The sequence below is a fragment of the Lolium perenne genome, chromosome 3, assembly GCF_019359855.2.
Source record: "Lolium perenne isolate Kyuss_39 chromosome 3, Kyuss_2.0, whole genome shotgun sequence".
Classification (NCBI taxonomy): domain Eukaryota; kingdom Viridiplantae; phylum Streptophyta; class Magnoliopsida; order Poales; family Poaceae; genus Lolium; species Lolium perenne.
Window position 1 is genome coordinate 124,626,853 of NC_067246.2, and position 16,016 is coordinate 124,642,868.

Genomic DNA, 16,016 nt, shown 5'->3' on the forward strand with positions numbered 1-16,016 from the left:
AGACCAAGGTCCTCAAGATCAACCTCGGCGAGATCTTCGCCGCCACCCTCGCCATGACCAACGTGGACGAGGAGAACCACAACATGATCAAGATGAGAGACCCAACCTTGAGCATCGTCAACAACCACGACAAGATCTTCAACCACATCCTCACCGTGAACCAAGTGAAGCAAGTGTGCACCTCCAACGCCAACCCAATGCTATGGTTGGCCGTAGAAGACCTCCTCTTCCTCCTCAAGCCGCAAGAGAAGAAGTCGCCCCTCCTCGTAGAAGAACCTTGGAGGATGAAGAAAACATGTTTGGAAGACTCAAGTTCACCATGCCAAAGTTCAAGGGAGAAGAAGATGCCGAGGCCTACCTCTCATGGGCACTCAAGGTTGACAAGATATTCCGCATCCACAACTACTCCGGTGCCAAGAAGGTGGCTATGGCGTCTCTTGAGTTCGAGGACTACGCCAACACTTGGTGGGAGCAAGTCCTCACTCTTCGAGAAGAGAAGGGTGAACCTCCAATTGACACTTGGGAAGAGATGAAGAAGGAGATGCACGCTCGCTTTGTCCCAACGCACTACATGACCGACCTCTTCAACAAGCTCCAAAAGTTGAAGCAAGGCACCAAGACCATTGAGGAGTTCTACAAGGAGATGGAGCTCACTATGATGCGAGCCAACATCCAAGAGTCCGAGGAACAAACCATTGCTCGCTTCTTCAATGGCCTTACTTACCCCATCAAGAGGATCGTCGAGTTCCAACCCTACTCCAACATGGTTGAGTTGGTCCACCAAGCATCGAAGGCCGAGCGCCAAGTGATTGAGGACATCAAGTACTCCAAGGCCAAGACCTATTTCTCCACCAAGCTCGCTACATCAACTCCTCCTACTACATCAACTCCGCATGCTACAAGTGCCAAGGCCGACGCATCCTCTACACCATCCAAGAAACCGACTATCCAAAGTCGCATGAAGCAAACGGTCTCCTCCACCGCCTCCTCTAAGGCATCCACGGGACCCTCTAGTGTCACTTGCTTCAAGTGTGGCACCCAAGGTCACAAATCGTTTGAGTGCAAGAACACCAAGGTTATGATCACTATGGAGAATGGTGACATCGAGACACTAGATGAAGAAGAATACGAGGCCCTTGTGCAAGCCGCCGTGGAAAGTGAAGAAGCTTATGAGCAAGAATGTGGAGAAGATCCTCTCTTATGTGAGCATGACCCAAGTCCCTCACTTGTGGTCACTAGGGTGCTAACAACACAACCTCATGCTATGGAAGAACAACGGTGTAACATCTTCCAAACCCGTGCCGGAATTGGTGGCAAGTCGATCAAGGTCATCATAGATAGTGGAAGTTGCCATAACCTTGCAAGCACCGAGTTGTGTGAGAAGCTCAACCTCACCCTCCGCAAGCATCCTCACCCTTACCATATCCAATGGTTGAGCGACAAGGGCAACGTCAAGATACAACATACCGTCACCGTCACTTTCAAGATTGGACCTTATGAGGACACTATCGAGTGTGACGTGGTACCCATGACGGTGTGCCACATGTTGCTTGGCCGCCCTTGGCAATATGACAAGAAGGCTATACATGATGGACTGTCCAACACATACACCTTCAAGGTCAACGACAAGAAGTTCGAGTTGCGCCCGATGACTCCTAGCCAAATCATCGCGGATAATGCGAAGGCTTTAGCGAGGACACAACTCCGTACCCACCATAGTGAGATGAGAGGAGAGGGAGCGACCCACCACAAAGAGAGTGAGCGCCACAAGCCATATATGAGTGAGTCCAAGAGTGTCCTTCTAGCCACCAAGAGTGAGTGGAGAGAGCTCCAAGATAACCCATCCACCATATTGCACTATGTGCTCATATGCAAAGGACCCTCGTCGGCGGCTAACGACTTAACCAACGTTCCTCCGTCTTTGTTGTCTCTTTTGCAGGAATTTCAAGACGTCTTCCCCGATGAGCTCCCTCATGGACTACCACCACTCCGAGGCATAGAACACCGCATCGACCTCATACCCGGCGCTCCGCTCCCAAACCGTGCCGCCTACCACACCAACCCCGAAGAGACAAAGGAGATACAACGCCAAATACAAGATCTCCTCGCCAAAGGGTACGTCCGCGAAAGCCTTAGCCCTTGTGCGGTTCCCGTGATTCTTGTGCCTAAACCGGATGAGACGCAACGGATGTGTATGGATTGTCGCCCCATCAATGCCATTACCGTCCGTTACCGCCATCCCATTCCGCGTTTAGATGACATGCTTGATGAACTTAGTGGTGCCACGATTTTCTCTAAAGTCGATTTGCGTAGTGGTTACCATCAAATCCGCATGGCTATTGGTGATGAATGGAAAACGGCATTCAAGACCAAACTCGGTCTCTATGAATGGCTCGTTATGCCTTTCGGTCTTTCCAATGCTCCATCAACTTTCATGCGCCTCATGAATCACATCTTGCGTCCTCTCATTGGCAAGAGCGTGGTTGTCTACTTCGATGATATTCTTATTTATAGCAAAAACCTCGAGGACCATGTGCAACATGTGAGAGAGGTCTTGTGCATCTTACGACATGAAAAGCTTTATGCTAACCTCCCTAAATGCACATTTGCTCAAAACAAATTGGTTTTCCTTGGCTTTGTGGTTTCCGCTAATGGGATTGAAGTTGATTCTTCCAAGGTGGAGGCCATCCACAATTGGCCTACTCCTACCAATGTTGGTCAAGTCCGAAGCTTCCATGGACTTGCCGGGTTTTACCGCCGCTTTGTGAAAGATTTTAGCACCATTGCTTGCCCTTTGAATGAGCTTACCAAGAAGAATGTTCCTTTTGTTTGGGGCAAGGCCCAACAAAATGCTTTTGATGAGTTGAAGAAACGCCTTACCGAAGCTCCCCTTCTTGTTCTTCCAAATTTTGCAAAAACTTTTGAGATTGAGTGTGATGCAAGTGGGCTTGGTATTGGTGGTGTTCTTATGCAAGAGGGCAAACCCGTGGCATACTATAGTGAGAAGTTAGATGGCGCACGCCTCAACTATCCTATATATGACAAGGAGCTCTACGCTTTGGTTCGTGTTCTTGAAGTTTGGCAACACTATCTTTGGCCAAAAGAGTTTATCATTCATTCCGACCATGAGTCCTTGAAATATTTGAAAAGCCAACACAACTTGAACAAACGACATGCAAAATGGGTCGAGTTCATTGAGTCCTTCCCATATGTGATCAAATACAAGAAGGGCAAGGACAATGTTGTAGCGGATGCTCTTTCCCGCAAAAACACCCTTTTGCTAACTCGTTTGGATTTTCATGTTTTGGGACTTGAAGAGATCAAAGAACTCTATCCTTCCGATTCTTTCTTTGCTCCAATTTTTGAGAAGTGCTCCGTTGAACGAGGAGTGGATGATTTCTATTTGCATGATGGCTACTTGTTCAAAGCTAACAAGATTTGCATTCCCAAGTCTTCGCTTCAAAAATTGCTTTTGCAAGAGTCACATGGAGGAGGTCTTATGGGTCACTTTGGACGTGACAAGACATATGCCATGCTCTCAACCCACTACTATTGGCCAAAGATGAAGCGAGATGTGGAACGCCTTTGCCGCCGGTGCACCACTTGCTTACAAGCTAAGTCTACCTCCAACCCTTATGGTCTTTACACCCCATTGCCTATTCCTTATGCACCATAGACCGATATTAGCATGGATTTCGTTCTAGGCTTGCCTCGCACTAAGCATGGTCATGATTCCATATTTGTCGTAGTGGATAGATTCTCTAAGATGGCTCATTTCATACCTTGCCATAAGAGCGACGATGCTTCACACATTGCTTCATTGTTTTTCAGGGAAATTGTCCGCCTACATGGAGTACCGCAAAGCATTGTGTCGGATCGAGACGTCAAGTTCATGAGTTATCTTTGGAAGTCGCTCATGGCAAAGTTTGGAGTGAAGCTCCTATTCTCATCATCCTCGCACCCGCAAACGGACGGCCAAACGAAAGTGGTCAATCGAAGCCTCTCCACCCTCCTACGCATCCTCGTGAAGAAGAACTTGAAGTCATGGGAGGAGTGCCTTCCCCACGCGGAGTTCGCCTACAACCGCGCCAAGCACAAGACTACGTCAAGGAGCCCCTTCATGGTCGTCTATGGCTTCGAACCTTACACGGCACTCGACATACTTCCGCTTCCCCTCCACGAGCGCATCAACATGGACTTCGACAAGCGCACCGCCGCCGTCAAGAAACTACATGAAGAGACAAGGGCAACCATACAAGAACATGTTCTTCGTCAAGCCAACCGCATCAATGCCAAGAAGAAGGCAAGAATATTCGAAGAAGGAGACCTCGTTTGGATCCACCTCCGGAAGGAACGGTTCCCTCATGAGCGCAACTCCAAGCTCAAGCCAAGAGGAGATGGCCCCTTCAAGGTCCTCAAACGCATCAACAACAACGCTTACATCATCGACATACCGACATCCAAGTACTTGGTGAGCAACACGTTCAACGTCTCGGACTTGTCACCCTATCATGGAGATGAGGAGGTGCAAGAGTCGAGGGCGACTCTTTCCCAAGGGGGGGAGATGATGTAGCCCCGGTCACCGACGTCACTACACCAAGACCAACAAGTCCCCCAAGTGGACCGATGACATGAGCCCGAGTCAAAGCTCTACATGATGAGGTGAACTCGCTCCTCACCACCCTTGATCTTGGCACCCCTTTGGATGGATTGCTACCTCATGCCGACGTGCTATGTGTCATTAGGTACAAGGCGCATCAAGACCCCGGTGAGGAGGACAAGCCAAGGTCAAAGGAGGGAGAGAAGCAACTGGACATGGAGATGATCATGAAGCCGAAGCCGACGTCGCACGAAGCGCTCCAAGGAAGAGACGGACGCTGGCCTGTCCAGGGCCCGGTCAGACCGGACCTACAACCGGACGCCCCGGTCATAGGCCCGGTCAACCGGGCGCAAACCGGGCCAGCTCCCTCGTACCGGATGACGACCGGACCCAGGACCGGAAACTTCGCAGTTTCCCGGTTTGCGCCCGGTCGACCGGACCCATGACCGGACAGCCCGGTCACAGGCCCGGTCAGACCGGACCCATGACCGGACAGCCCGGTCACAGGCCCGGTCAGACCGGACCCAAACCGGACCTGACGGGAATGCCCCACCAAACTGCCTTAACTTATCCATTCGCTGCACTGTTCGCCCTTGCTGGCCATGTGTGCCTATATAAGTAGCTGGGACCCCTCATTAGCTCTTTAGACTTGTTTTGAACTCAAACCTACCTTTGAGCTTAGTCTCCCTTGGGTATCATCCCTCTGTAATCAAGGCCATCCTTGTTGTTGATTTGGATATTGCTGAGTGAGATTCTAGTACAAGCTACTCTCTCTCCCTCACCAATCTCTTCTTCTCCAACACCAATCTCTCACCGGGAATTCTGCCGCGTGCCTCTTCCGGGTGATTCTATTGGCGTGGTCCATCAAGCCACGGGGGTAAGTATCGGGTGTATCGGGTTGGTGTGCGTGCGTGAGTACCGGTGTTCTTCGTGTTCCTCGTGTTCCTCGCGTTCTCCTATCTCCACCCTTGGTTTCGAAGTCAATCCGCGAGATCGGGCCACACACGGGGTCTTAGACCTCATCATTGATGATATTGTTGCAACTTGTTATGCTTAATGCTTGTCACTAGGGCCCGAGTGCCATGATCTCAGATCTGAACATGTTATTGTTTCATCATGATATTCATTGTTTATTGATCTTACCTGCAAGTTGTATACACATGTCGCTGTCCGGAACCGATGGCCCCGAAGTGACAGAAATCGGGACAACCGGAGGGAATGGTAGCGATGTGAGGATCACATGTGTTCACGGAGTGTTAATGCTTTGCTCCGGTACTCTATTAAAAGGAGTACCTTAATATCCAGTAGTTTCCCTTGAGGCCCGGCTGCCACCGGCTGGTAGGACAAAAGATGTTGTGCAAGTTTCTCATTGCGAGCACGTACGACTATAATTGGAACACATGCCTATTGATTGCTTTGTACTTCGACACCGTTTTATTATTATCTGCAAATGCCCTGCTATGATTGTTACATGAGTTTCTCTCATCCATGCAACGTCCGTCATCCGTCCCCGTGCCTACAGTATTTTAATCCTGCTGTTTACTAAAATCACTACTGCTGTCTTTGTTACTCTGCTGCTGTTATTTCACTACTACTACTGCTATAAAACTGTTACTACTGATAAACTCTTGCGAGCAAGTCTGTTTCCAGGTGCAGCTGAATTGACAACTCCGCTGTTAAGGCTTCCAAGTGTTCTTTGTCTCCCCTTGTGTCGAATCAATAAATTGGGTTTTACTTCCCTCGAAGACTGTTGCGATCCCCTATACTTGTGGGTCATCAAGACTATTTTCTGGCGCCGTTGCCGGGGAGCATAGCTTTATTTGGAAGTTCACTTGGATTAATATTGTTCGCTGCAAATTCTCCATCATGGGTAAACCTCGCGATACTAAGGTCGCCATATTACCATCCACTACAAGAAAAGGTACAATTCTGAATACCTCCGCTACACTTGATTCACCATCTGTTATTGATAAACTTGTTTCACCGCCACATGCTTCACATGCGGGTACTTCTGCTGAATCTGAAAACTCTCATAATATTGATAATATTTCTGCTGTGCTTGATGATAGTGGTTCATTGGGATCTTTTCTAGATGCTACAATTGCTAGGTCTAGACAAATTGAAAATACTGAAACTCCTAATGCTACTACACCTGTTAATTCACCTGAACTTGATTATTTTAGTGATGATCCTGATGAAGATTATGTGGAGCTTAATGATGATTTTATTGAAAAATGCAATGCTACTACTGATGCAAGAAAAATTAAAAAGTTGCTTGCAGAACATGCTGTTAGATACAAACTGTATCCTGATCCTAAGTTTGCCACATCTCCTATAAACATTAAGGATAAAGATTATGATTTTTCTCTTGATCTATCTCATATAGCTATTGTTGAGAAAACACCCTTTTGTGGTACTGAAAAAGAGAGTGCTGTTGAACACATGATTGAGTTATCTACTCTAAGTAGCTTGTTTTCTGATGATGTCAAGATGCGTACTTACTTTGTTGCTAAAATTTTTCCATTCTCATTAAAGGATGACGCTAAAACTTGGTATAATAGTTTGCCACCTAATTCTATTAAAAGTCCAAAAGAATTGCTTGATGTTTTCTTCTGTAAATACTTTCCTGCTAGTGCTCAACATATTGCTTTGCAGAGAATTTATAATTTTAACCAGGAAGATGGAGAGAAATTGCCTGAGGCTTGGGCGAGATTTTGCTCTCTTATTAGAGCTCGGCCTGACCATGATTTGGAAAAGCATGATTTACTTGATATATTTTATAGTGGACTAACCATTCAGTCTAGGGCATACCTGGATAGTTGTGCTGGTTGTGTTTTCAGGAAAAGAACTCCAGACGACGCTGAAGAATTATTGGCTAAAATAGGCCGGAATCATGATGATTGGACTACGCCTGAACCAACTTCAACGCCAATATTGAAGAAGAGGGGTATGATTAAATTAAATGATGAAGATATGAGGGAAGCCAAGAAGTCTCTCAAGGAGAAAGGTATTAAATCTGAAGATGTGAAGAATCTTCCTCCCATAGAAGATATATGTGAGATAATTCCCCCTTCATCCATGATTGAGGTAAACTCCCTTCAACGCTTTACTAGGGAAGATATTCCGTATTCGAAACCTCCTGCACAATGCTTAGATGAGTTTGATAATTATATTGTTAAACAAGAAAATTTTAATATGAGAGTAGAGAATCATTTAATGGAAAATTCTCGAGCTATTAGTGAATTGCATGATATTGTAGAGAGAACCTCCAATGATGTTAAGATGCTTGTTAAACATTTTCATATGATTCAAACTCAAATTGATCAACTCACTAAAGTGCAAAATGACTTGTTGGGGAATAATTCTAAAGAGAAACATGCTTATGAAGTAACAACTAGAGGTGGTGTCTCTACCCAGGATCCTCTATATCCTGAAGGGCATCCCAAAAGAATTGAACAAGATTCTCAACGCATTGAACCTAGTGCTCCTTCTAAGAAGAAAAAGAAGAAGAAACATAAAAATGTTGTAGAATCCTCTGAACCTGCTAATGATCCTAATAGTATTTCTATTTCTGATGCTGAAACTGAAAGTGGTAATGAACATAATAAAGATAATGATAAGAATGATGCTTCTGATAAAGAAGAAGTAGAAGATGAACCTGAAAAGCATGCTAAAAATAAAAAGTACACTAAAGAAGATTTTATTGCTGAGAAACATGGTAATGAAAGAGAACCTTGGGTGCAAAAGCAAATGCCTTTTCCTGCTAAGAAACTAAAATCAAAGGAAGAAGAACACTATAATAAATTTTGCGATTGGATGAAACCTTTATTCTTGCAAATCCCTTTGACTGATGCTATTAAATTGTCTCCTTATTCAAAGTATATGAAAGATATTGTTACTAACAAAAGGAAAATCCCCAATGAGGAAATTTCCACTATGCTTGCTAATTACTCTTTCAATGGCAAAGTTCCAAAGAAGTTGGGCGACCCAGGTATACCTACTATTCCTTGTTCTATTAAGAATAATTATGTTAAAACTGCTCTATGTGATTTAGGAGCCGGTGTTAGTGTTATGCCTTTTTCTCTTTATAAGAGACTTTACTTAGATAAGTTGATACCTACTGATATATCTTTGCAAATGGCTGATAAATCTACTGCTATTCCTATTGGTATATGTGAGGATGTTCCTGTTCAAGTTACTACTAACTGCTTGATATTAACTGATTTTGTTGTGTTGGAAATGCCTGAAGATGATAATATGTCTATTATTCTTGGGAGACCTTTTCTTAACACCGCAGGGGCTGTTATTGATTGCAATAAAGGAAAGGTTACTTTCAATGTTGATGATAAAGAGCATACCGTCTATTTCCCCAAGAAGATTGAGAAAGCGTGTGGAGTTAATACTATTTCTAATGTGAGAACTATCAAAGTGGGAACTATTGATTGTCCTATATATGAGCCTAAGGAAGAATATCAAACTCTCGTGATTGGATCCATATCAATACAATTCAAGGTAACATGATTGATTTGAGGTTTATTTCTTCTTATGCTATGTAAAATTTATTTGGTGGCAAGACTTGATCAACCTTGTTAACGAATACTTTTTATATGCATAGAGGAGGTAAACAACATCTCTTTCTTCCTCCATTTGCTCTAGTTGCTGTAGCATTTTTAATTTGCAAAGTTCCTTAGTTAATTGGAGATTTCAAAAATTTTCCTGGCCAGTAATAATAAACTTAATACCCAGAAATGTGTATTTTTCAATGTTTTCAAAAATTCACAAAAATTATACCGTTGGTCCTATTTTTCGACGAGGCACCTGGGAGCACCAGAGGATGACCTGTGGGGCACCACAGGGTGCCACACCACAGGCCGGCGCGGCCAAGGAGGGGGGCGCGCCACCCTGTGGTGTGGGCCCCTCCTTGCCCCACTATCTCATCTCTTTCTCCCAGCATCTTCTCTCTCCCGAAAAAACTCGAACCAGCTTTCTCTCACTCGCGTTTTTGCTCAAGAGCTCAGGATTTTTCGATCTCTTTGCTCAGCCCAGATTTCTGTCTGAAATTTGGCATATTTGCTCTTCGGTATGTGACTCCTCCACCCATCCAAGTAGAATTTTGTTTGGTTGAGTATATCTTGAATATTTTGCTACTGTAGGTAACATGTTTAGTGAGCTTGCATGTTTGTTCTAAGTTGTATAAACTAGTTTTGATGCATGATTAGTACTCTAGCAAGTTCCTATAGTAGTTCCCCTTGATTATATGTCACCAAATCAAATTTTTATATTGTTTATTGAAAATTTCAGAAAATGGAGTGGAATAGATATCAATTGAACCAACAAGAATTGGAGGTCCAACAAGTTATGAGAGTGAACCGTGAAGAGGGAGTATACCCCTCCTACTACCCATGCGCAGATTTCATGAGAAGCGCGGGAATATTTGAAGATGTTCAAAGTCTAATTTCTCGTGCAGGGCTGAGTAATTTTGTTGAGGGAGAGCCAAGACAATATGCAAAATTAACTATGTCTTTTGTGCAGGACTTTAAGTTCAATTGGTCGCGATCTAACCCCACGGTCCAGTATAAAATTTACAATAAAGCTGTCAACTTGCCATTGAGTGATTTTTGTGCAGCAATTAGAGTACCGCAATGGGGATCATGCGAGAAGATAAGGGGATCGCCGCAAGAACTCTTAAACCTCTTCAAGATGATTTGCTATGGAAGGAGTTTCTCAGAGGATAGTGGTAAAATCACTAGCATTCAGCTCCCGGCTATCCGCTACTTTGCCTATTTTATTACTAAATGGGTTCTTGCTAGAAAGATTGGCGGTAAACTATCTATCCCGGATTTAGCTTTTCTAGCTGCGGCACTGCAAGGTAGTAGGACTTATAATTTGGGGGCATTGATAGCTTATAGACTTGCTACTAACCGTGAGAAAGGTGGAATTTGTGGAGGTCTCATCGCCTCTCGTTTACTAGCTTTTCATAATGTAGAACCTCATCATTTTGATATTCCATTTCCCATAGAAAAACTTGACATAGCCTCTATGATTAAACATGAATTTGTTTTTGATTCCTCCAACTTGGGTAACCTGTTTTACAAGATGACATTTTATAAGAAAGTCTGGAGAATAACTAAGAAAACTGAGAAACTAGTAAGATTGCCTGCGCCTGTTCTGTCTAACCTTGATTCCAGGGGAGATTGGTCGGTCACAGAAGGTGCACTGGATGCACACATAGAGGGAGGAGGCCATCATGCAAGAGACGACTTGGAGGTCGAGGAGCACCTCGACTCATCATCCGATGCAGCAAGTTCCTCGCATCAACCTGTTGGACATGTGGAGCCTCCACGCTTTTCTTCTGCACAGGAACTTTACTATGACTACTCCATGAATTATCCACCAGCGAGAAACAGCGATCCTCGTTGGGGTTGAACTCCACTTAGGCCAAAATCCTAAGCTTCGGGGGAGGTATACCGGCATCACTCATTCTTTGCATATTATGATTGCTGGATACTTGTACATATTTGTTTTGTTCGTTTGAGTGGTTTTCTAATGAGAGGAAGATGATATTTGGGGAAGTGCTGCCTGAAAACAGATTCTGGACTGTTACTAGAAAAATTCGTGCGCACAGCCAGAACGTTATTTGGAGCTTCCAATTTTTGTGCAGGTTCCCCAGGTTGTTATCTAACTTTCATTAGTTGAACACTTTTCGAGCTGAGCAACGTAAGATTTTTGTAAAAATCGATTTCTGTACTGCTGTCAGGTTTTGGCAGATTTCTGCCATCTCGCTTTTCTGTGTTTCTTTTAGTTTGCTATTTCTTGTTTTTGCTTTGTTTCTTTCCCAAAACACAAAAAGACCAAAAATATTTCTGTTGTTTCTCTTCACCATTTGTTTGCTTTGGTTTCTTGCATTTGTTTCACTTTATTTGCTATTGCTAGTTTGCTATAAGAAAACCCAAAAAGATTTTACTTTGTTTGCTTGTTTCCTTTTGTTCTCGTTTGCAATTCGAAAACACCAAAAATATTTGCTGTTCTTCTTTGATTTTGTAAAGTTCTTTATGAGTTCAATGGTCTTCGGTGGCTGGAGCGTGGTTTTCATTTCATATTATCCAAGTTGCACAAGTGAAAAGGCAATAATGACGATCTACGACAATTGGATTGTGGTGAGAGGCTGGTATGAACTCTATTTGTTTTCATTTTTGTACATATACTCATCCATGTGAGCATGCTTAGTTGGTTCATGTGAGGTATATGTTATTTGAGAAAGTCTAGTAGTTTATGATCTCTCATGTTTAGCTCCAATTTATTAATATGAGTAGCATGTCATGGATGTTTGCTTGCATTGTTTTATTCATAAGTAAGTATGGCATTGTGGTATCCTTCTCTGAATAATTCATTTATATCGACTTGGCACATGCTCACGCATGCATATGACTGAACAAAAAGTCAATTAAGCCTCGATGATCTATATTGCTTCAGAGTTCTTGTATCACTTTTATGCCTTCGTTAATTTATTTTGCCGCAAGCATGATTATGACAATTACTGCTCTCTTGATTTGTCGCTCCCTAGTCTATTGCCAGCCTTCACTTGTACTGAGCGGGAACGCTGCTCGTGCTTCCAAACACATGAAAACCAAGTTATTCCAGAGTGTCAACCATAAATACCTATGCATGGCATTTCAAACCATTCCAAGTAAATTCTCATGCGCTACCTTTTAAAACCTTCAAAATGCTTCTCAATTTGTGTTTATGTTTCATAGCTCATGAGGAAGTATGTGGTGTTTAGCTTTCAACCTTGTCATTTGCTTCTGACGGACTCTCATATGGACTAGTGGCACATCCGCTTATCCAATAATTTTGCAAAAAGAGCTGGCAATGGGATTCCCAGTCCCGAATTAATTAACTTAAATAGACACTCCTCCATGGTTTGTGATTGTTGGACGGCACCCGAAGGATTCGGTTAGCCATGGCTTGTGTAAGCAAAGGTTGGGGGGAGTGTCATCATCATAATAAAACTAAAATAAAAAGGCACTCCTTCATGGTATGAGATTGTTGGCAGGCACCCGAGGATTCGGTTAGCCATGGTTTGTGTAAGAAAGGTTGGAAGGAGTGCCAAATAAATATGCAATAATTCATGGGAACCGCTCTTGGGAGTCCGGTTGGCGAGGTAGTTAGTGTACCCATTACCATTCGTTGACAACAACAAACACCTCTCAAAATAATTTTACTCCTGATTTCAAAAATGAAAAGCTCTAGCGCATGTTAATCCCTGCTTCCCTCTGCGAAGGGTCGATCTTTTACTTCTATGTTGTGTCTCCATTATTTCTTTGAGCACTATCTTGAGAGCACAACTGCCATTCTTAGTATAATATGCTTGTCTCAAAATATGATTGATTGTGGTATAACTTTGATGCTTTTATCTTTGACAATCACTACTTCTAGTCTTTCTATGAACTCCAGAGGTGCCCGGGCATTTATGTTTTGCCAATCAAATACAGGCAAGCGAGATACCACTTTATCATACTCTCTTATGAACATTGCAATCCTGCTTACATACATGATTCATGATGCTTATTATTAATTGCTGGTACCTCTCCATGATTGACATAGCTGTTAGATGATCTTATTTGCATGTATCTCATTATGAATTGCTTAAGTATTAGCCATAGCATGAGAATATATACATCATATGAGCAAATGTGTTCGTGAAAGTTCTTTTATCGCTCAGTTGTTAACTGAATTTCTTGAGGACAAGCAATAAGCTAAGCTTGGGGGGAGTTGATACGTCCAAAACGTATCTACTTTCCCGAACACTTTTGCTATTGTTTTGCCTCTAATTTGTGTATTTTGGATGCAACTAACACGGACTAACGCTGTTTTCAGCAGAACTGTTCTGGTGTCTCGTTTTTGTGCAGAAATCCAACTTTCGGGAAAATCCTCGGAATTTATGCAGAAGGCCCTATTTTCCCAGAAAACTGACGGAGCCAGAAGGACAACTCAGGTGGAGGCCCGAGGGCCCCACACCATAGGGCGGCGCGGCCCAGGGGGGGCCGCGCGGCCATGTGGTGTGGCCCCCTCGGCCGGCCTCCGACGCCCTCCTTCGGACTACTTATTGGCCTCGACCTAAAAACGCACGGGGTGAAGTTGAAGTCGCCAGAAACCCTCCAGAACGCCGCCACATCGCGAAACTCCGTCGCGGGAGCCAGAAGTCTCCGTTCTGGCACTCCGCCGGGACGGGGAATTGGAGGAGATCATCGCCATCATCACTGCCAACGCCTCTACATCAACCAGCCATGTTTCCCCCATCCATGTGTGAGTAATTCCCCCGCTGTAGGCCGAAGGGGATGGTAGGGATTGGATGAGATTGGTCATGTAATAGCATAAGATTGTTAGGGCATAGTGCCTAGTGTCCGTAATTGGTACTTTGATGATATTGTTGCAACTTGTTATGCTTAATGCTTGTCACTAGGGCCCGAGTGCCATGATCTCAGATCTAAACATGTTATTGTTTCATCATGATATTCATTGTTTATTGATCTTACCTGCAAGTTGTATACACATGTCGCTGTCCGGAACCGATGGCCCCGAAGTGATAGAAATCGGGACAACCGGAGGGAATGGTAGCGATGTGAGGATCACATGTGTTCACAGAGTGTTAATGCTTTGCTCCGGTACTCTATTAAAAGGAGTACCTTAATATCCAGTAGTTTCCCTTGAGGCCCGGCTGCCACCGGCTGGTAGGACAAAAGATGTTGTGCAAGTTTCTCATTGCGAGCACGTACGACTATAATTGGAACACATGCCTATTGATTGCTTTGTACTTCGACACCGTTTTATTATTATCTGCAAATGCCCTGTTATGATTGTTACATGAGTTTATCTCATCCATGCAACGTCCGTCATCCGTCCCCGTGCCTACAGTATTTTAATCCTGCTGTTTACTAAAATCACTACTGCTGTCTTTGTTACTCTGCTGCTGTTATTTCACTACTACTACTGCTATAAAACTGGTACTACTGATAAACTCTTGTGAGCAAGTCTGTTTCCAGGTGCAGCTGAATTGACAACTCCGCTGTTAAGGCTTCCAAGTGTTCTTTGTCTCCCCTTGTGTCGAATCAATAAATTGGGTTTTACTTCCCTCGAAGACTGTTGCGATCCCCTATACTTGTGGGTCATCAGGACCCAATCATGCATGGGCCAATGACTCAAGTCAAATTCAGCAAGGTGCTGATAGACAATGGGAGCAGCATAAACATTATGTACCGGCACACCATGCATACGCTGGGAATAACAGAGAACATGTTACAGCCAACTCACACTACGTTCCACGGAATCGTTCCGGGCCTGTCCTATTCGCCCATGGGAAAAGTCCGGGTGGATGTGTCGTTTGGAGGACGCGACAATTGCCGGGTCGAAAACCTTTTGTTCGAGGTGGTGGACTTAGACAGTCCTTACCATGCACTGCTGGGGAGACCGTCATTGGCGGTGTTCATGGCCACAACTCATACGGCGTACCTAAAGATGAAGATGCCGGCACCTCGTGGGCCCTTAACTGTCGTGGGAAAGTACAAGGTCTCGCTAGAAACCGCTTTCGCCAGATCAAACCTGGCAGAATCGCTGGTGATCGCAGAGGAAAAAAGAAGGATGCAAACTGCAGTTGCGCTGGCTCAGTCCTCACAGTTGAGCTTAGCGGAAATGGGTGGCAACTTGGGAACACCGGCATTCAAGCCAACCAAGGAGACAAAGGACATCGTGCTGGACCCGGCGTACCCTGAGCGTACCGTTCGTATCGGTGCCGGCCTCAGTGAGGCATAGGAAAGTGCGCTAGTCAACTTCCTCCATGAGAATCAGAATATCTTTGCCTGTTCTACTGATGACTTGGTAGGTGTTCCGAGGGAGTTGGGTGAGCACTCTTTAAATGTCCGGAAGGATGCAAGGCCGGTAAGACAGCCCTTACGCCGGTTCGCTGAAGACAGGAGGAAAATCATTGGAGAAGAAGTGACAAAGTTACTGGTTGCCGGTTTCATCGTGGAGGTACTGCATACCGAGTGGCTAGCCAATCCGGTGCTAGTCGAGAAGAAAAAAGAGGAAGACCCCAAAGCTACAAAGGTGTGGCGCATGTGCATCGACTACACCAACCTGAACAATGCTTGCCCGAAAGATCCGTTCCCCTTACCCCGGATTGATCAAGTGATCGATTCTACTGCTGGCTGTGAGCTGTTGTCTTTTCTGGATGCTTATTCCGATTTCCACCAGATTCCCCTGAAAAAGGAAGATCAAATAAAAAATGCGTTCATTACCCTGCACAGGGCGTATTGCTATGTCACTATGCCTTTCGGTTTGCGCAACACTGGTGCAACGTACCAGCGCAGTATGCAAAAGTGTTTGTTTGATCAAATTGGAAAGAATGTGCAAGTCTATG